At 37.0% G+C, this 20,998-nt stretch overlaps 1 long non-coding RNA gene across 2 annotated transcripts in view; it reads left to right on the top strand.

The window, feature by feature from the left end:
* The window catches only part of LOC307188247, a 196,880-nt gene that overhangs the window by 153,217 nt on the left and 22,665 nt on the right, over positions 1-20,998 (top strand). Inside the window, exon 3 of one of the 2 annotated variants that reach the window (XR_013828864.1) lies at positions 499-583. This is a non-coding gene — a long non-coding RNA (uncharacterized lncRNA). Of the gene's footprint in view, positions 1-498; positions 1,236-20,998 lie in introns of those variants that run through there. The other variant, XR_013828865.1, reaches the window with a different exon arrangement.

The raw sequence follows: 20,998 nt of genomic DNA, 5'->3' as shown, positions 1-20,998 counted from the left end.
AAAACCTTACTGTGATTGCCTGCTCAGAAATCCAGTGAATTTTATATCATCTTGATTCGGAGAACTTTAAACCCCACTAGTCAGTCTAGCAGACTGTTCTGAAACCTGAAAGTGACTGTTGCTCATTTGTAGCATCCTTGGGGAACCCTATGTGAAAGACATGCAGGTAAGGTAAAATATTTTTACAACATGGCTCAAATGCAATTAATGAATGTTGAAACACCTACATAAAGCCCCTTTGGAAATTGAAATAAAATTCATGATTTTGACATGATGTGACCTTTGGATAGGATGTTTGCAATACTACCCTTTATCACTGTTGGAGAGAAAGAATGGAGGGAAGCAAGCTGACTCTAAACACTAGCTGAGTTAAGAATGCTGCTGCAAGAAATCCATTTCATGAGCTCCTATAGTTGGCAACTTCTTGATATTGCTGACAGTTAAAGTACATACTCAATAAATATTGTTGATTGATTGTGTATTTATTTTATTTTGTAGAACAATTTAAAATATCTCATTCTCCATCTCCGTCGGCCAAACTCCAGCATAGAATTTACATTGATGTCTGATCCAAAAGGCACCGGTAAGGTTTCATTGATGTACATTGCATGGAGTGTGACAAAGATCTGAGTAAATAATGCCATTGCTCTGTGTCTTAATTTCATCATCTGTGAACTAAGAAACTGGTGTTAAATGTAAATCAAAAGTTACTTTCTGCATCTGAACTTCTTTTACACTCCACTGGTGGGATTATGCCTTGAGGTTAACTAAAGACACATATTTTATCATCTGCTATTTGTTACACAACCCCGCTGCTTTCAGAAGCTCACAGCCACATTATGTTTCAGAAAGTCAGCAATGCAGTTGTGGAGACAGAAGCAGCAGCTTTGAGAGTTGCATACATGTGATCATTTCAGAATCAAGGATGCCTTTTTCACTTTACTTTTTTTTTTTCTTATTTCTTTTCCTTTTGGTCAGAAGGAAGGTCAGATGCACATTTTGCAAAGGTTTGAAAATGCTCAATTTGATCTCCAAATCTTACACTTTTTCCTAAGAAAAGCAATAAATCATTTGGTGAAATGAATTCTAGCAATAATGCCTTTCAAGTCCCTGTGGAAAAATGTAAATTTGAAGAACATTATTTTTATAATCTTTTGGAAGAAAGAAAAACTTTTGCAACAGCCAAAGTAGGCAAAATGCAACATCAATAAAATGTAAAAGTAATGTACCTTTTACCTGAAACGTTAAGTATTAACTTTAACACAGTTTCCATGGGAAAGCTGGCAAAACCAAAGATATGTCCCTGATTGGAATTTTTAAGACCATTACATTTTCTGTTCTTTGAAGTCCACTAAGATAATGAGGAGTGAGGTGCAGGGAAAAGAGGAATCACAAGAAACTTAATTATGCTATACAAAGGTATTTTAGAAGGGTAAGCATATTTTATAGTACTTTCAGATAGATTAGTATTATGGAAAGTTCTCAGCTCTGTGATCTCACTGAGCTTCAGATTTTCTCATCTGTGAAGTGGGAATAACATCTCATATTATCAGATTGTTGTGGCATTTAAAATAAATATTAATAAATTATACAGAGTATAATGTTTCAATATATAAGGAAAATAATTATTTTACGAGAAAAAGTGTTTCAAGTAAGTAAATATACAAAATACTGCATGTATAATCGTCGTGGACGTGATCTTAATATTTTTCTGGTTTAGGATATGAGGCAGAACATGAATCTATGTTAAAATTATCAAAGTTTTAAACATATAATGAAAAGATATAAAACCTGAAAATCTCTAATCAGTCTAGAAGAGTAGCAACATATTAACTGTAGGAATCAGGAGGTGGCATAGTTTGATAGTGAACAAAGGGAAGGTAGATTTGTAAGTCTATGCTTCCACTTGGATAAGACGGAAGCAATTCAGCTGATTATTTCTGCAGAACCAGGCAGGGGCCTGAATGCATAATAGTCGCTCAATTGTTGTTTGGTAAATAAACTTGAAAGGGAAGGTAACAGTGAAATTTTAAAAGTAGCTTGCACTTTGGCATTTATAATTCTCTATTTAAAACTTTTCTCCTTTGAAATGGAGTCCAGTTGAGGGATCCACATTTCTTTCTGGTTTGTTATTTGATGCAAATGGTGTGAAGTGATGGTAATAGTTGAAACCCTAAAATAATAAGAATGTTGTTAAAATTAATTTTAGCAGGAGTAATCAGATTTGCCTTTGAAAGGAGTTGAAAACATTATCTCTGTATAGCAACAGAGAGTCAATAGCCTCCTTTTATAACCTTTTGCAGAAATGACTCAAACTCCTTCCATCTGAAATTCTATTTTATTATAGAGAATCACGTATAGACACTAAAGAAATTTAATTATTCCCCAATAATTGTATGTTCCTTTTTGTGTATGCTCTTTCTCTGTTGGAGGTCCCTCCAGTCAGTGAGTCACTGGATCTCGTTACCTGGGATTAGACTAGATTCTTCACTCTTCCCCAGATCCAGTAAAATGTCAAATACTTCAGATTCTACCTCTAAAATATTTCTTACAGAATTACCTCTCCATCTTCATTACTGCTACTCCTCTAATACAGGCTTTAATCATCATTCACCTTGACTTTGGCAATGGCTTCTAACAGAACTCCATGTCCTGTCTGCTTCAAATTAATATGCTATTTATTCTACAATCAAAGCAATCTTTCTAAAAATGCAAATATTAACTTATCATTTCCATGCTTGAAGTCTTTACTTGTGTACAAAATATCTTCAGAATAAAACAGGCATTTTTTAAATGTCATACAAAGCAGTCTGTGATCTCTCTCCTGCCTTATCTCTTAGTATTCCTTGCTTTCAGTATTATTCTTCATCAACACTGAATATCTTGTAGTTTCCAGCATATACCGTGCTGTTTCGTAACTCTATTCATAAGCAATATAATTCTAAAAATCAAAACTGATTGTATAAACAAATGAGGTTTCATGATGGGTCAGCTAAGTCCTATGAAAAACAACCAAAGTATTTCTGATTCCATTTCCCTTCCTTCGTGAACACAACATCTTTTGTTCCAAAGCAAGTGTAGTTTTCTGCTTTAGTTGGTAATTCTGGAGATCTGGTAAAGCAAAAGAGAGATAATAAAGACATAGAGAATTCAAGAGTCCTAAAATATTTGTAAAGCTGAGAACTAAGATTTCTAAAACGCTAACACCTATATCAGTTAGAATGGTTGGTTGGAAGGAAGTAACTTGAAAAGTATAAGAATTTATGAAGTTATAGGAGAGTCATGCGTATTGCATAGTAGTTAAACTTGTGAACCATGGAGGTGGAAAGTCGTGGCTTATATCTTTGCATTGCCATTTATTAGGCATGTGGCACGAGCAGATATTTGACTCCTCTGTGCCTCAGTTTCCTTTATTGTAAATTAAGATCATTAACAGCTAGTTAAAGAAGCTAGACTTCCTTGTTCCGCGAGTGTGTTCAGTTTGCTCTTCCTTATGTTTGGCAGTCTACAGTGTTTTTCCCACTACATTCAGTGACTAATTCGTCTTTTAGATCTTAACTTCCTCAGCGAAGCTATCATTGATCTTCAGATGTTTTAGAGTCCATTTATATACATGCCTAATCCTCTAATTTTACTTACTGTAATTTCTGGCTATTGATATAAATTAATTATGTAAGTCAATATTGTTTAAAATATCTTTCCCAGTAAATCTCAAGGGCCATGAAGCCAAGGATAGTATTTCTCATGGCCATCACTATATCTTCAGTTTCTTACACAGTGATGGACATGAAGTAGCTACTCAATAAATCTTTTTTAAACCAATGAATAAACTCAAGGAGAAATGGATGATTGATTACATGATAACTGTCAATCTAGATGATACTCTAGATTGACAAGAACATCTTTTAGATATTATAAATGTTAATAGAGAAGAGATTGACAGTCTTCACTGGGAAAAAAGTAACAACCCATAAGGGGAAAGGAAAGGGGACAAGGGGAGAAAAGGATTTCTATTCGATTGCATACATGTAAATACTTTTTTCTTTCTCTCTTTCTCTCCCTCTCTTCTTAATGGAGAATAAATACAACTTCATACTGCTTGCCTCCCTAAATAACTTATTATACTGAGGGATATGATAGTTTGGGCCTAATGTGAAATTCTCAATTGCTATATGCACAAGATAGCCACAGGAGTAGGTGGAAAACATATTATGGAATTTGATATGCATTAATGCACACTGAAGAAGAGAAATTCTGAAATGAGATATAGAAGAAGAAAATCCGTGTGGGGCAGTGTTCTAGGCTGTTTGATAATAAGAAAGCAATGACTAAGACTATCCAAGGGAGAGCCAGTATTTCTTGGGATTGCAACAGTCAGATTCACAGTAGGAGAGGTCAGCTTATAAGGAACAGAATTTATTTTTTTAACCTCTGAATGCTTTCAAGGTGAAGTGATTATAAACTCACACAATTTTTCTTACAAGTTCTGTCTCTGAAAACAATGTTGTAATATCATAGCCTCTATCCTACAGTCCATTTCAAGGATGGTTATTATTTTTTAAATATCTTAAAATATGAGCTGAAACTGATTGCATTCTTGAAACAGAATTGAACTTCAATACTACATGTCATTGATTTAAAAGAGGGCTCTAATTTTATCTAGGGCTGGTGCACTTTTTAATTTTAATGTGCAGACAAAAGTGAATAGAAGTGTGAAGAATGCAGGCAAGTTGAAGAGCTGCAGGTGTCACTTTAAATAAAAACTACAATATCGGGAGCTGAGTCTGACGGTGGAAACTGAAATTATGGTGACACTTAGAGAAACTAAGGAGAGCTTTGTGAAACTGTGACAAAGGAGTGTTTGCCTTTAGAGAAAGACACTGTTAACTTCTTTCAAATGTAAGTGGAGCTGAACAGAAGATTTCCCCAAGAAGACACCTTCTCCAGGCAGTGGGGCAGCCACAGTTAAGCCCCATGTACAGACAGTTTATGGCTGAGAAGTTATCAGAGATAGATTAAGATCCAAATCCAAGCATATGGTCACAAAGGGAACATGATTCTTTTCAGATTCTGATGGAAACATTTGGCCCCTGAAATAACTATAGAATTCAGCAGACTGACTCTAGCCTCTGCTGCCAGAGCACCCAAAGTTCACTTCTGTCCTAGCTCTTATTACTGTCTGTGTTATTTTCCATACATCTATCCCACCATACTGTCATCCCCTTAAGAGCAGAAGCCATGGTTTGTGTGTTTCGGCCCTTAGCACCTAGCACAGTTACCTACCCCATGGGATACACTCAGTGTGCCAAGTAAACGGATGGATAAACAGGTGCACAAATGAATGAATTCATGTATTGCTGCCGTTGACCAATATGGATGACTTTCTTTATTCAGCATGCAGGCTCACATCACACATTGAGAGATAATAAGGGAAAGTGAAAGCTAGATTCTGTATTCTTTTATTATCTGCTGCCACAACTTTAAAAATGATGTTTTAGCAGACTCTACACTCTGTGAGCATAGAGGTAATTTTTAAATGATTTGTTGTGTTTACAATAGGCTAATTTTCAAATATTTGGGATAATATTTTCTTGCATAAAAACCATTTGCAGGCAAATGTATTTCTCAGACTAATGTTATGTTCTTGTCTAGTCTACTGTGCTTAATTTAAAAGTGGAAGATGGTGTGGAACTTTCTGGCAGGAAGTTGAGTGATAACACACATTAATGAAGGCAAAGTGTATGACACATCAGTTTAGGTCTCATTGGATCAAAGCATAACTTTCATGCACATTCAGTGTCCTCATTCTGCATCTCCTTCTCCTTGTAGTCTCGATACTGAGCTCTGAAATGGGGCATTCTTTCTGTGCCAGTGTTGGCAAATACTGTTCACTGCTATCAATATGCCATCTATATAGAAGGAACCGGGATGACATCTCATGCTTTTCCCTAAAGGGTCATAAAACTTCAAACTGTCTCTGGATGTCTCTGCTACAGATATTGACATCACGAGAGGAACCACTGCCTTAAACCCACAGAGGCCCCTTTTCTTTGAAAAAATATGGATATATCAGTGATGAGAAGAGAAAAGAAAAAAATAAACTTCAGAAGTGCCTTTGAAATGTTCAAGCCCTTTTGACAGATTATCCATTCCTTTTGATTTTTTGTTGTGGGTTAATAGCCATAGGAGATAGGAAAAAAATTAATAAGTCTACTATACATTTTTATTTGATTCTCAAGTTAACATAATGCATTGTGTTTTTTGTTGTTGTTTTAGAGTTTAAATGAAAAAGGTTTATTTCTGTACATAGTGCAGTGTTAATTCGAGTCCAGTTTTGTGAGAGACAGTGAATAAATCCTCTTAATAAGCTACCTAAACATCCCCAAGATAGTCAGAATTTTACCAATTATGTACAAAGTTTACACCTAATATACAAAGCTTAAACCTATCTAAATAAGGGCAAAACAAACAGAAATGAACTGTGGACTATATCAGCACAAACTAAACAGCCTAGGAGACACTCAAAAGGAAGGAAATGTCATCAAAGAAACAGAAACACAATCCAGTCATCAATTGGCATCTCAGTTGCATTCTATAGAGCTATTTTTCCAAAATGGGACCCCAGTCCCCCAAAACTACTTAAGAATAATGTATGGTGCTTAGAGGGGGAAAAAAGTCATTTGAAGAGTATTTATTTGGGGCTACTCTGTACTGGGCATTGTTTAGGTTCTTTATCAACACCTCTGTTCATAGTTTTATTAAGATTTCAGTATATATGGTTTTAAGTATTCATCTTTCTGAGAATGCTAATCCTTTTCTCATTACTTTTACATTTTCATTCCAAACTAACTTTCCTAACCAGTCTGAAACCTCAAACTTTCCAGCATTCTTGACTCACTTTCTCTCTTATTCTTCTGTTGCACCCACCTAAGCACTGATTTTTTTTAAACTCCTTTTTTACTTCAAGGAACACAGGAATGTAGAGGATTTCATCCCTGTGTGTTACTTTGCTCTGTCAGCATCAGCTTGGAAGAACATGCCGTAGAGACTGGCATATCGAGTAGTATAAAGCACTACAGTGCTAGATACAGCCTTTGGCACAAAATGTACAATACTAATAATACCTCATTTATCCTTCTACTGCCCATAGAGAACCTGTAAGTGCTAAGCATAATTCATTTTGTCTGCACTAACTTACTAATCCTTTTGCATTAGCGCTCTCTAAGGTGTTGGTTGTTGACAATTGTCTTCCAAGCAGGAGACACTTCAAGTTCTAGATGCCAAGCAGTTAAAATGATATGGAATTATTAAGTCATTGAATTTTCTATTTGAAGAGATGCCTGGGTAAATAAATCCTTTTGCTTATGCAGATGTGGTCCATCCGATATTCCTGGGGTGTCTGTCATCATTAAAGATGTAGAAGCAACTTTGCCAAGCATGTAAGGCTTTGTTTGTCTTCTTGGCAAATTCAGTATCATAGTTAGAAAAGTTTTAAGTTCATGGAAACTTATTACAGTACAATTGAGACAAAGTAAACAGGTTTAAGTGCTATAGGAAGTCACCCTTTGCCACTCTCTAGTTTAGCTTTGCATCAATGGTTTTGGTGGGTTGTTTTTTTTTTTTTTTTTTTAAGTCTTGGAAACATTTGTTCAGCTGGAATGTTTGGAAGAAGTCCAATACGTAAAATGCACACTAGGGGATTTTCTCTGCTTGAAATGCATGTGAGCAGGAGCAGCCTGGAGCCCTGCCTGCTTGGCCCTCTTTCGTGTCTTTCATCCCAGCCTCCCCCACCCTCACCCCACAGCAGACTCACATCACCCTCTGAGCACTCCACAGAGTACAATTTATAAAGCACTCTTTTAAACCATAACTACCTGAGGGAAAATTGAGTTGAATATCAGTGTCAAAAATCACCCTGTACTGGGCTTCCCTGGTGGCGCAGTGGTTGAGAATCCGCCTGCTAATGCAGGGGACACAGGTTCGAGCCCTGGTCTGGGAAGATACCACATGCCACGGGGCAACTGGGCCCGTGAGCCACAACTACTGAGCCTGTGCGTCTGGAGCCTGTGCTCCGCAACAAGAGAGGCTGCGACAGTGAGAGGCCCGCGCACCGCGATGAAGAGTGATCCCTGCTCTCCACAGCTAGAGAAAGCCCTCGCACAGAAACGAAGACCCAACACGGGCAAAAATAAATAAATAAAAATTAATTAATTAATAAAACAAAAAAATTATCTCCAAAAAAAAAAAATCACCCTGTATTAATCAAGGTAGCAGTAAGAAGTTGTTAGTTGTTCATTCATTTAATTAAGTTTATGTATTTTTTTATGCCAGGCATAAACACAGTCTTCCCTTTAATACGGATTGATTAAGCAAATGAAATAATATAGAAAAATAAGTGCCTATAGGACTATAGCATTTATATTGAAGCCTCTAGTGCTTTTCTAAGTTGGGATACAGGAGTTTAGATTGTGAGTTATTGGGTGAGTTTCTGGCCAAAGGGGGAAACTAGAAAGACAGAATCAAAGTTCAAACTAGGAATAAATAACAGAGAAAGTCTGAAAAGTCTCAGGAAAGGAGAAGACATCAATATAAGCCATCAAGACAAAGAGTGGAGACAAGGGATGGAACATCCTGATCAGAACACAGGACAGTACTCTTCTCGAAGGAACCTCTCTGGAGTTCCTGCAGTAGGCAGGGAGGTGAGGAAAGAAACTTCATGGATGTGGACACCTGTCACATTATAAAACATTAAATACATACGCATTTTATGAGTAAATGGACTTTTTTCTATTACACACATGTTGTACTAAGTACTGAGGGAAAATAAGAGAAAACATAAAAAGAGAGGGGTGATATAGAGTTTAGGGAAGTATTTAAGACCCTCTAATGGATAAGCAGAAGTATGGTGTGTAGACAGAATGTACTAAAACATGAACAAGACCAGCAAGTAGTTGAGACTGTTGAAATTCAAAGTAAAAGTGTAGGAATAGGAGGGCAGAAAGTTGTATATTTGGACAGTGGCCAGATGAATTTAAATTGATTTACTCAGTTTAAAGTTTGTTCTATAGTCCATGGAGAGTCATTAAAATATATTGTGCAAGGGATTAGCAAGATCAGATTTGTATGCTAGAATAATACAACAGAGTAAGGGAAGACTAAAGGCACATTGGCTGATAGAGTGATTCTTACAATTGTCAAAGAGAAATTTCCCAAATTGTTTTAACTAGGAGCATTCTATGGTTAGAAGTATTACAAATTACTAGTGGGTTAATAAAATTCTTCATAAACTTCTTAGTAAGATGGCAGCCAGATAACTTTATTTCACATTTCCTGTTGAATTCTCATAAAAGCACAGGAAACATTGCAACCGTTAATTGGACAAAGGAAGTTGAGAATACACATATCACTCTTCCGAACTCAAGATGAAATCCCAGGATGTAATTTCAGTAAAGTGAAGTTAACTCTTAAATCCAAAAGGCAAAGCAAAGGAGCTAGACAGGAAAAGGAACTTTTCACCCAACCCTACTTTGTGCTCAGAAATTTGGAAGCTCTTTGAGAGAATAAGCATTCATACTGTTTTGGGTTGGATGTGGCTTTCTGAGACAGCAAAGTAATTCCATCCTCCAAAGCCTCAAGCAATGTGTTTGTTTGAACCCTGGCTCCCGCATGTGATATTGGGCAAGTTATGTAGCTTCTATATGCCTTAATTCCTTTGTTGTAAAATATAGATAATACTGGTATCTACTTCTAGAGATTGTTGCAAGGATTAAATGAATATAGATAAAACTTTATAACTGTCATAGGTATAAAGTAAGCACTTGTAATTATTAGCTATTACTGTCACTATGCACATCCATGGGCTATCGTTTGCGGAAATGTATTTATTCATTTGTAAGAATAGGAATAATGACACCTGACACCTATCTCACAGAATCTTTTTAAGTACTTAATTTAACTATGTATGGGAACTTCTTTCCTGGTACCCATAATATGTTAACTTAAAACAGCCACCTCTCCCAGTCTTGCAGGAGTGGTCTCATGTAAGAGATGTACCGTCACTCAGCCCGGCCCAAGCTCTTGGTTGTCTTTCAAGGCTTTGTGACTTTCTAAGCCACCCCTTTGTCCTTAATGCCTCCCAGTTGTTGATGGTGTGCCAAGACCCATCCATGCCCCGAAGGGGATGAATGCAGTCAGCTCCTAGGTGCAGGCTGATTAGAAGCTGGACCCTCAAGCAGCATCTGTGAAAGCATGTAGTTAAGGTCTTTTCAGGGAGAAACCAGAGACAGGCATTTGTTGCCTCCCCCTTCTGCTCTGAGCCTGGGTGTATAACTGTCCTGGAGAACTCCTGCACCTGTTGAAAAACTGCTTCTTTGTTCGTTATAGTCCTGTGGGATTTGTGAATGTAAGCCCTATTGGCTGTTGGTTGTTTGGGAGTCCATTGCTTGGGCAGCAACTGCAAAAGCCGGGGAGCCAGACTTGCATAGCTCATTCTAGGAAGATAGTGACAACTTGGTTTTATTGTTGTAGTGAGCTTGGAAGGGGATGGGGATGGAAATCTCCATCAGCATTGCTAGTCTCCAGGGAGAGAGGCAGCCAGCCTCCAGATGCATGCTACGTTAGAAGCTGGACCACTAAGTATTAGCTTCCAAAATACACAGAGTATAAAGTACTCTGTCTTTCATGGAAAGACTAAGAACTGGACATTTTTGCCTGCTCCCTTGCACATGGGGGAGGGCCACAGTGACTCCCCACGTTTGTACGTTAGGAACGGCTTCTTTTTTGTTGCAGTCCCATGGAACTCGTGAATGCAAGCCCTTTTGCTACCAGAGCCAGGTAGTCTGGGTGCCTGTCTCTCATGTGTCAGCCACAAAAGCTGGAAAACCAGATGTGTGTATAAGCTGCTTCCAGAGAGATACGGTGACTCGGTTTTTATTGTGAGAGTAAGTGAGAGGGTTAAGGTGGAAAAAGTGTCTGCTAGCTTCCCCGGTCTCTGGGGAGGATCTCAGGCATCCTTAGATGCCTGCTAAAATTAGAAGCCAGACCCTCAGGCAGCAGACTGTGAAGTATGTAGATAGATCCTTTTTATGGAAAGGTAGGAGACAGGTATGTCTGTTCTCGGTACCTTGAGCCCTGGGGAGATAGCCACAGTGATGCTCACACACCAGTTAGGAGCTGCTTCTTTGTTTGTTTTAGTTGTATGGCTCTTAGGGAAGCAAACCCCTGTGTGCCTTCAGAGCAAGGTGTTTTGTTTTACAGGTTTGTCCCTTGGGTGGAAGCCTCAAATGTTGTACTGCTAGACGTACAGTCCAAACAACTCCTTGGGGATACTCTGGGAGTTGGAGGTTCCCTCCTGATTGTATGGTGCTATGCTGACAGTGGGGTTTTTTGTTTTGTTTTGTTTTGTTTGTGGTACGCTAGCCTCTCACTGTTGTGGCCTCTCCCATTGCGGAGCACAGGCTCCGGACGCACAGGCTCAGCGGCCATGGCTCACGGGCCCAGCCGCTCCGTGGCATGTGGGATCTTCCCGGACCGGGGCACGAACCCGTGTCCCCTGCATTGGCAGGCAGACTCTCCACCACTGCGCCACCAGGGAAGCCCCATGACAGTGGGTTTTATGGTGACAGTGTGTCCCAGTCTTTCCTACCTGGTTCATTGCAGGCGTTTTCTCATTTACCTGATGTGTAGGCGTTGCTCATTTCTAGCTTTCATTCGGAGGGAGTTTGTTCCGGGTGTAGCTGTTATTCAGCATGTCTGTGGGAGGAAGACTGCTCAGGAGCCTCCTCTGTCACCATCGTTGTCAACTCCCCTCTTATTAACACAATTTAAAGAAAGTGTACTCCAGATACAGGGAATATTTGAACTCTTTAGAATTTTTAAAAATAAACGAGAGGGCTTCCCTGGTGGCACAGTGGTTGAGAGTCCGCCTGCTGATGCAGGGGACACAGGTTCGTGCCCCGGTTTGGGAAGAGCCCATATGCCGCAGAGCGGCTGGGCCCGTGAGCCATGGCCGCTGAGCCTGCGTGTCCGGAGCCTGTGCTCCGCAACGGGAGAGGCCGCAACAGTGAGAGGCCCGCGTACCGCAAAAAAAAAAAAAAAAGAAAAGAAAAGAAAAAGAAAAAAAGAAACGAGACTAAATTTTAAAAATCGTCACATCATGTTATTAATAGAAGCCAAGGAAATACAGACTCTAAGAAGATTAAGAGATGTTGAAATAAAGTGGAAGGTGGTAGAGATGGAGCTAGGCATGAATGAAAAGCTAGAATAGATGATGAAAGATTGCAAAGAAATTAAATAAGCAGAATTCAAAATCTGACCTAAGCACAATAAGGGCAGAATGAGGCTACAGAAAGTTGGAATGGGGCCATAAAACACACAATCCAAGTGTTCTTTCAAAAATATAGTAGAAATCGACAAAAAGATAAACAGTGGAATAGTGACGGACATAAAAGTTTAAAAATGGCATTTAGACCAAGGGGTATGTGGCTAGACTAAAGAGTAAATGAAAGTAAATGGTTTAGAAACAATCAACAAACGTAGACTCAGACACCAGAAATGGCTAAGACATTTTCTTTACCAAAGCCACTTTTAAGCCAGATACAATCACTATACACTAATAGGTCTTACTAAACACATCTTCTCCTGCAGGTTAAGATCAAATCTGAGGTTTTGGGCCAGTGCTTTGCTACTCTTTCTGCTCCTTAGGGCTGTGCCATATTTTTTCAGGCATGATTTGGGTTATCTTTTAACTATTCACTTAAATAGCCTCATCTTTGTGCTTTAGTAAGAAGCTTTTGAATTCATCCTCATCCAAATGTATATTCCTCGTACCCTCACATGGTCCATCTAAATTGCTTTGTGTAAATGTTTAAAATAATCCCCTTTGGCCAGCTTCAACTTTAACACACTTATAAAGTGTGTTAAGCCTATCGGCGAGATCTCACTGATGATCATGACTGACCTCAGTCTGCAGCATAGATTGTGGAGAATTGGTGTGTTTACCATGAAAATTCCTGGCATACTTGGTGATACACCTCTCCTTTCTCCCAAACATCCTGAGACATCATTTTATCATAATACCTTATACACTGAAGGTAGCACTTATTAAATTTTAATGTGCATATAAATCACCTGGAAGATCTTGTCAAAATGTTGATTCTGTTACAGTAAGTTTTGAGATGAGTGCTAAGATTCTGCCTTTCTAGCAACCTCTTATGTGATAAAAAGAATGCTGGTCCAAGAACCACATTTATAGCAGCAAGGTACTGAAGTAACTAGGCTGATGATTTTAAACCAAGGTTGTATATTAGAATTACCTGGGGATCTTTTAAAATCAGCTATGTGTAATCCCCATCCCAGATTAAATTAGAATTTCTTTGGGTGGGCCCCAGGTATTGATACTGTAAAAATCTATGCAAGATATTCTAATGTGCATTCAAGAGTGAGAACCTCTGGTTTAGCCTAACCTGTCTAAATCTTGCATCTGAATATATATTGCTCATATCTGTCCATTCAAGGCACTTGCCCAGAGCCAGCTGAAAATTCCTTGCTGCGAAGAGCAGGGTTGCTATTGTACTCATTGATTTAACCGTGACACATAACACAGTGTCTGTCACATAAAAGACTCTCACATCTTATTTGTTGAAAAGGTCAGATATTCCCGAGAACAGGCCTGTGAACTGTATGAAACTGAATGTTTCCTTGATCAATTTGGGCAAGAGAGAGAGAAAGACATACTATTTATTAATGCATCCTTTCAAAATTCATTCAGCGTCTCTTGTCTGTCAAGAATTTTGAGGATACAAAGAGCCTGTCCACAGGAAAGTTGGAGTCTAGTGAAGTAAGCATTTGTTTGTCTTATCGCCTCGTATTCAGAGTAGGATTTTGGAGTCATTCATTCTGTCATTTTCAGCAGCATAAGCATAATTGTAAAACAATAAAATAGACAGCTAGCAAAGATGACATCCATAAAGTAAGGGCTATCAAATGAACCAACTGTCAAATTATGTAAATTTGAAAGCCTAACAACCTTGGTAAAGGTCCTTTAATTGGATGACTTGTATAGGAAATAAATGTACTGTCACTTAAAAGTCCCTCTCTATAGCCAGATTTAAAGGAACAGAAATAGTAGTTTAAAAGACTCAAGATGGAATAAAAATCAATAAATGTCAGCATATTTTTACATACCTAAAGTCAGTATATTTTTAATATACTACAAATACTATATGTAAGTACTCCTTTGCTGAAAGAAAATTTTATTTTATGTACTAAAAATGGTATTGGAAAAGTTGTTGATAGTTTGAACAAGATTTTGCGATTTTAATTCATGGAGATACATAAAATATTAATAGTTTTTATACCTAGATGTTGAGTTCATACATAATACTTTCTTATTTACTTTTAAAAAATATTCTACAGATTTTCTAAGGTCATTGTTAATTTGTAATTAAGACATTATTAAAATAATATATTTAATAGCATCTCTATTTTAATATTAAACTATATAGAAACCATACCTAGAATTATTTTTCCCAACTATTTTCACCTTCCCTCTTATAGGATTCGACTTTCCTGCCTGTTGTTACATGACTTACCTGTTTGATTGAATTTGGGTTTGGAAGAGTGACAGGTTTCAGCTGAGCCATGTGTTTTGGCATTAGGGTGGACGTTTCATGTGATTGCTTGGTTTAGCTCATGCTCTCTTGTTCCTGCTTTTTGCATAGCTTAGAGAGGCACTACTTTTTTGGCCTGGATCTTGGAAAGAGAAGGTTGAGGAGCAGAAACCCAGTCTACGTGTAGCCCAGCTGCACTGAACCACAGTGTCCCAGTGCCAGCACTTAACGTGAGTGAGCCTGAATCTTTGTTGTTTATGCCACTGAAATATTGCAGTTCTTTATTCCCAAAGCAAAAGTAATAGGTTAGAAAAATTATAAGGAAAAATTATATTAATAAAACAAATTATTCAACTTCTTTAATGATCCTAATGGTATCTTTAGATAAAGGAATCATTAGAGAGGGGAATTAGGGAGAAATTAGAAGAGAAAAACAGAGAGAAGTACAACTATCAGAGATGCAAATGTAAAAATAATGGAACCACACAAACACTAGAAGAAAATAAGTGTGACTACTTTTATAACTTTGGTGTTGGGGGGACTCTTCCTATGACTCAAAATCAAGGAGCAATAAAAGAAAAATTTGACAACATAAAAATGAAGAAAAATTTCTTTTCATTTAACAAAACCACACCATAAGCAAAGTCCAAAGGAAAATAACACACTAGAAGAAAATATTTGAATATATATCAAAGATAAAGGATTAATATTCCTAATATATAAAGGAGTCTAATACTGAGGGAATATAACCAAACACTTTTGAACAATGAGCAAAAACATGAACAGAGAGTTCACAGAAAATAAGCAGATGTTCCTTAACTGTGTTCAAAGAAACAATGTTCAAAGAATGTTCAAAAAGTTTACAGTGAATGGAATGATAATAAAAGCCTTCACACGTATCAAATTGACAGAAGGTAAAAGGTTGATCGTTCTGGCAGAACTGTGAGGGAAGCTGTGGGCAACTGTGGGGAACCTCCTCCACTGCTGTGGGAATGCAAAATGGTACCACCATTGGGAGGAAGAACTTGGCAAGATCTAACCAAACTACATGTGCATTTACCCTGTGACTCCGTAATCCCACTTCTAGGAGTTTACTCTAAAGGTATACCTCCAGCAATAGGAAAACAAATATGCACAGGAGAGTCACTGTAGCATTATCATACCAGTGAAATGTTAGAAACAGCTTACATCGCCTTACAGAGGAGATCAGTTGAATAAGACACCATGCATTCTCACAGTGCAGGACTGTGCAGCTATAGGAATGGAATAAGGAGAGCTCTACGAACTGATGTGGTGTAATATCCCAGATACACTGTTAAGAGGGGAAAAAATACGATGAATTATGTTACATTTCCTGAAAGACAGAAGAGGTTATTTTTTGCAAAAGAAGAAATGCCGGAAGGATAAACTAGGAACTAATGAAAATGGAAAACTACAATGTGTGTGGGCTTCTCTGAGTATACCTTGCTTTATACAGATTTGAGTTTTCAACTATGTCAACATTTTATATATTCAAAGTTAACTTAAAATGACAAAGATCGGGGGAAAGCCTTACAGTTGAATACAAACAGAAACTAATGAAGCTAAAAGCCTCTTCTCTGATGCCAGGTTCTCTTTTCCTTCCCAGTGTCTTCGAACCCTGTGTTAGGCAGGGGACTCCTCCAGCCTGGGGACCTGAGTGAATCTGAAGAGCAGAGCCCTTAGGCAGCTGACATTTGACATGTAGAATTGATGAGAAATAAGCTTGTATATAGTTCAGCAACTTTGATTTTTTTTTGTTTCCACAGCATAACCTAGTCTATGCTGATCAATGAAACAGAATACTGAGAGAATGTTATGCTGTGGCATTTTAAAGACAGATTATTAGCAAACTCCAAATCTTTATTACCTCTTCCAGTAGAATACAAAACAATAAATGTAGGTATCACTCTCAAATCGTTATCATAAACCTGTGTGCATTTCTAGACATTACAACTGGGGGAGAGTAGTTCTTGATGAGCAAAGACACAATAAAGCACCAACCAGACTAAGAATCGTGACAATCCAAGTCTCTGAGGTGATGACAGGGACTCTGGTGATTACAGCTATTTGTTCAGAAAGCAGAATAACTATGGAATATTTCCACGTGTTTACTGCCATGCCTAATAGAAAATCTCCCTTTGGAGAGATTAGAAAAACATCTCCCTTTGGAAACCAAGAGCTCGCTGGGGAATCACTAGAGAATAAGAACAAAAGAGGTATAAAGAATAAGAGAGGATTCACCAAAGCGAGGAATATTAAGAGATGACCTAAATGTGAAAATAAAAAGGAGGAAGTAAAGATGAAAAGCTGGGGACCAAGAGAGATAAAGTAAACAGGTGGCATAATTTTTTTCTGACAATTGTTTTTATTTTTTTTAAATCTTGGACGCTTCATCTTAAACTATGTGCACTAAATCCAATCTATGATATTCTGTATGAGAATTACATCTTTGATATCAAGACCATTAACTAGTTAGGATCATTTTACTTACAAATAAATCTTTAGGCACTAGGAATTCTTATTAAATTAGTTCAACTGGTCAGCAGCTAGTGAAAACACATTTAGTTGGTGTTAAATATTGCACAGCACGTTCCAAGTGGCTGATGCTCCATAACCAGTCCATTTATAGTTTATGGTGCAAATTTTAAAGTCAAGTAAATTGTGTTTTCAGCAGTAGTTCATGTGTTATGACTTGTCGAGGTCGTAAATAATTTGCAGGGCATTTATGTATTTCTAGATTCCATGTACCTCTTGCTTATAAATCTATTTATTAACCCTTATAAATAATTGATGGCTATATCTTAAAATGAATCATTCCTAAAATTGCTTAACTGTCTGGAATTTTTCTTTAGTAATCCCATCCTTCATTTTCTTTTCATATCTCAATCAGGTATAAATAGAAGAACCTTGCATACACCTTTTTCTTCTCATTTCCAAGTCTAAGTGTCTGTGTCATTATTCACCTTTATGGTGAGAAGCTATGAATTTATGTCATCAGTTCTGCTTCTGGCACCTTCAATGAGTAATTGGTTTTCTTCCCCACCCCTCATTCATCGCAGCTTTACAACTGGTTTTTCTCTCTCTCTCTCTTTTTTTCCTCTTTTTTATTTTCTTTTTCACTACTTGGCTACCCTACCAATTTCTTTCCATCCCTTAATATCAGGGATCAGAATACTCAAATTCATCATCTTACTATGATGGGTTTTTTTAGCATAGTAACTCTGAATATTCTGTGTCAATTGACATGAAAGTCTTAGAATAGAGTGGAGAAGAGAGAAGTAGGAAAGAGGCCAAGAGTGGTTAAAAAAAAAAAAGAGAGAGAGAGAATATGCATGACAGTGAGTGACAGTCCCTTGAAAGTTTATGAAGGTGATGACTGACTTTTTAAAGCATATGTTTCTACCCTACTTTGTACCATTTTTCATATTGAAACCTAAATCCTCTCACCTTTATCCCATCTACCAGGAAACCATTAGTGAACTAATACATTTTAATTTTTTTCATTCTGCTATTCATACATTCATTCAAAACAATTTCTTAGTTCATTATTCATCATTAGTTGTTTATTCATTTATTTATATGTTAAACGAGTTGTTTCAGAAGGAATGCAGGTTTACAATAGCATATGAATTACATATTTAAATAAAATCAAACAAATGGATGAGACAATCTGAACAAAAGGAATTTAAGGAGGTAAATAAAATGAAGCTAAGTGAGTCATACATAGGTCCTTAATCCTTTCATATAGTGCAAAATGCATGTTCCAGAACAATGTTCATCCTTAAGACCACAGAGACTCTTTTATTTAAATGCCATTGTTTTCTCTATGTGTATTTCAAACGTGCTAATACTCTGGATTTAATGATTCAACAGAGCAGAGAAGATTGTTCATAAATCAAGCTGGATTTCGTGGGAATTATCCACATAAACATTCCATGAATCAAATGGAGAAGAAAACTTACTGTCCACCCTGAGAGTGGTCTTTGTCAGCAGATCACAGATAAATGATTCTTGGTGTAGGTGTACTTAGAGTTTCTCCATAGGACCAAGCACTTTTCCTGGGGTAGAGCTGTTGGGGGAGATGAAAAATGATTGTGTTAGTGTAATTAAAGTGTTATCTCCCTCCAAATTCCATTTTGCATTATGCAATATTTGAATTAGCTGCTGTTTGAAGGTAAAAGTTTCCACTAGGTGAGAGGTCAGACACAGGTAAATGTGGTTTATTTAATCAGAAGGAAGTCTCAAACCATATGCCTGAGAAGTAAGAAAAGCCATGCAAGGATTTATTGAGGAAAGTGTTCAGTTGATAAACGATAACATTTATTTGTAATTTGAGAATTTGACCCAAATGACACTCATTAGCTCAGCTTGTATGGAGCCAATTAGTTTTATAAATTTATTTTTGGTCCTGATGCTATTTGTAAAAGGATTTTATTATAGTACTGGAAATGAGATTTGTTTTAAAACAAATATGAATGATTTTAATTATGCTATTTTGCTTTCTCTATAAAATTATGGATATCTCATTTTCTCGTAACGGACAAATAGATGATTGTCCTAGTTAAAAAACATGACATAATAAAAACTCACTGTTTGTACTTTAGGCAAATTTTTGAGGGCATAGGAGATACTGATTACTGATTCTATTTTAAGTATCTTCTTTGCCACCCACCACTTACTGATCTTAATAACAACAGCCAAAAAGTTTCCTGAGAATTTCCTGTGTTCTAGGTAATGAGCTAACTATTTGCATTAACTCTCTTTTTAAGTTTCACAACTCAATAAAATACATTCTATTACATTCACCATTTTGGAAATGAGGAAGTAGAACTTAGCAATTACAAGCAATTTGCCTATGAGGAGCTGTTATACATGCATACGGTTTGTTTAGAGATTTTAGTATACTTAACTATTTTATTCTTTCTTTTGACTTCGGTGACATTTAATTTTATCATATTCTTTACTGTTCACATCAAAATTGCTATTTCCGTATATAGTAAGAAAGTATTAGGAAACAGACGGTCCCAAATACCTGCTTACCTTGAGTCAGAAAATACCTTAAGTGTATTTGAAGAAGATATATCCATTTTTAGTAGATATCAAATATAAATTGCCTTTTTTTTTCTTGAGATTCAGATGTATTGCCTCTCACAAGCTAATTTTCCTCATTAAACTCAACTCTTAGGGAAGATAGGCCCATTCTGATACCACCATCTGTTACTATGAAGGCTTTGAATCCAAGGTTTCAGTTTATTTGGTAACTAGTTAAAACTTAAAAATTTAGAAAGGGGTTTTTATTGAAGAAAGTCTAATGTTGGTTTAGGAGACAGAATCGAAGCATCTGAATAAAAAATTCTGCTACTGCGACTACTCAGCAGTACCTTTCTAACATAAATTACCTTTTGGATTTAGAATCATTATAAAAAAATATCTGTTCTGTTTCACTTGCTATCTTCTGCCTCATTGTTTATATTTTTCTGGCACTCAATAGTTTACAATATAATTTGATATTTATTTTCATAGCCAATCTCTACAACAATGAGGAAACTAAGACTCACAAAAGTTAAATACATTTTCAAAAAAATAAAGCCCCAAGTGGCTTTTTTAAGCTAAGCCATAGCTCCATTTTGTATAATAACATACATAGTATGTAGAAGCAATTTTAATTCAAACACCACAGAAGGTAACTTGCCCGTACTTGTCCAAACATAGATATACAAGTAAATATTGACTAGTGACTTTAATAAAATGTTTGAGTTCATTCAAACCTGCCCCTCCCAAACATGCTCCTCCCCACTTGCACACTTTGTTCTGCCTTTTTCTTCAAATAAATGTATATCATGTTAAAACATTTCTTCAAGATTACTGCCTTCTTGGAACTTCCCTCAATGTCTGCTTCCTAAACTAACTTCCTAAAGCTAGCAGGTTAAATCTACACAAGAACTGCACAAAGACCTCATTTATTGCTATCTTGAAGCATTTGTTTCTCCCTTGCTTACCAGTACGGTACAAGAGAATATGCATATCTAAGTTTGTGTTTGTTCTGAGACAGAAAGAAGTTTGGGCTTCATTTTATTCCCACACATAGAATATGTGTTTGTGAAACAGTGTGCCTATTTGGGTAGAAGGAGGTTGGGAAAAGTTATGAAGAGAATCTGGAGTTTAAGATACTACCCTTGCTCCGTGCGGTCCAGTTCTGGAGATTTGGAGCATGTAGGCAGCCGTTTACTGTCATACCAAAAGAATAAGTGAGGGACAAGGTGTCAGAAATATGAGTTAGGTATTTCCAAGCACTCATCTCCTAAGAATCCTGATGATAAGAATCATGGAAATGTATATATTAGCATAAAGGAAAAGGGGGTCCAAAG

Source organism: Stenella coeruleoalba, assembly GCF_951394435.1.
Source record: "Stenella coeruleoalba genome assembly, chromosome: 6".
Classification (NCBI taxonomy): domain Eukaryota; kingdom Metazoa; phylum Chordata; class Mammalia; order Artiodactyla; family Delphinidae; genus Stenella; species Stenella coeruleoalba.
This window is presented reverse-complemented; position numbering and strand designations above follow the sequence as displayed.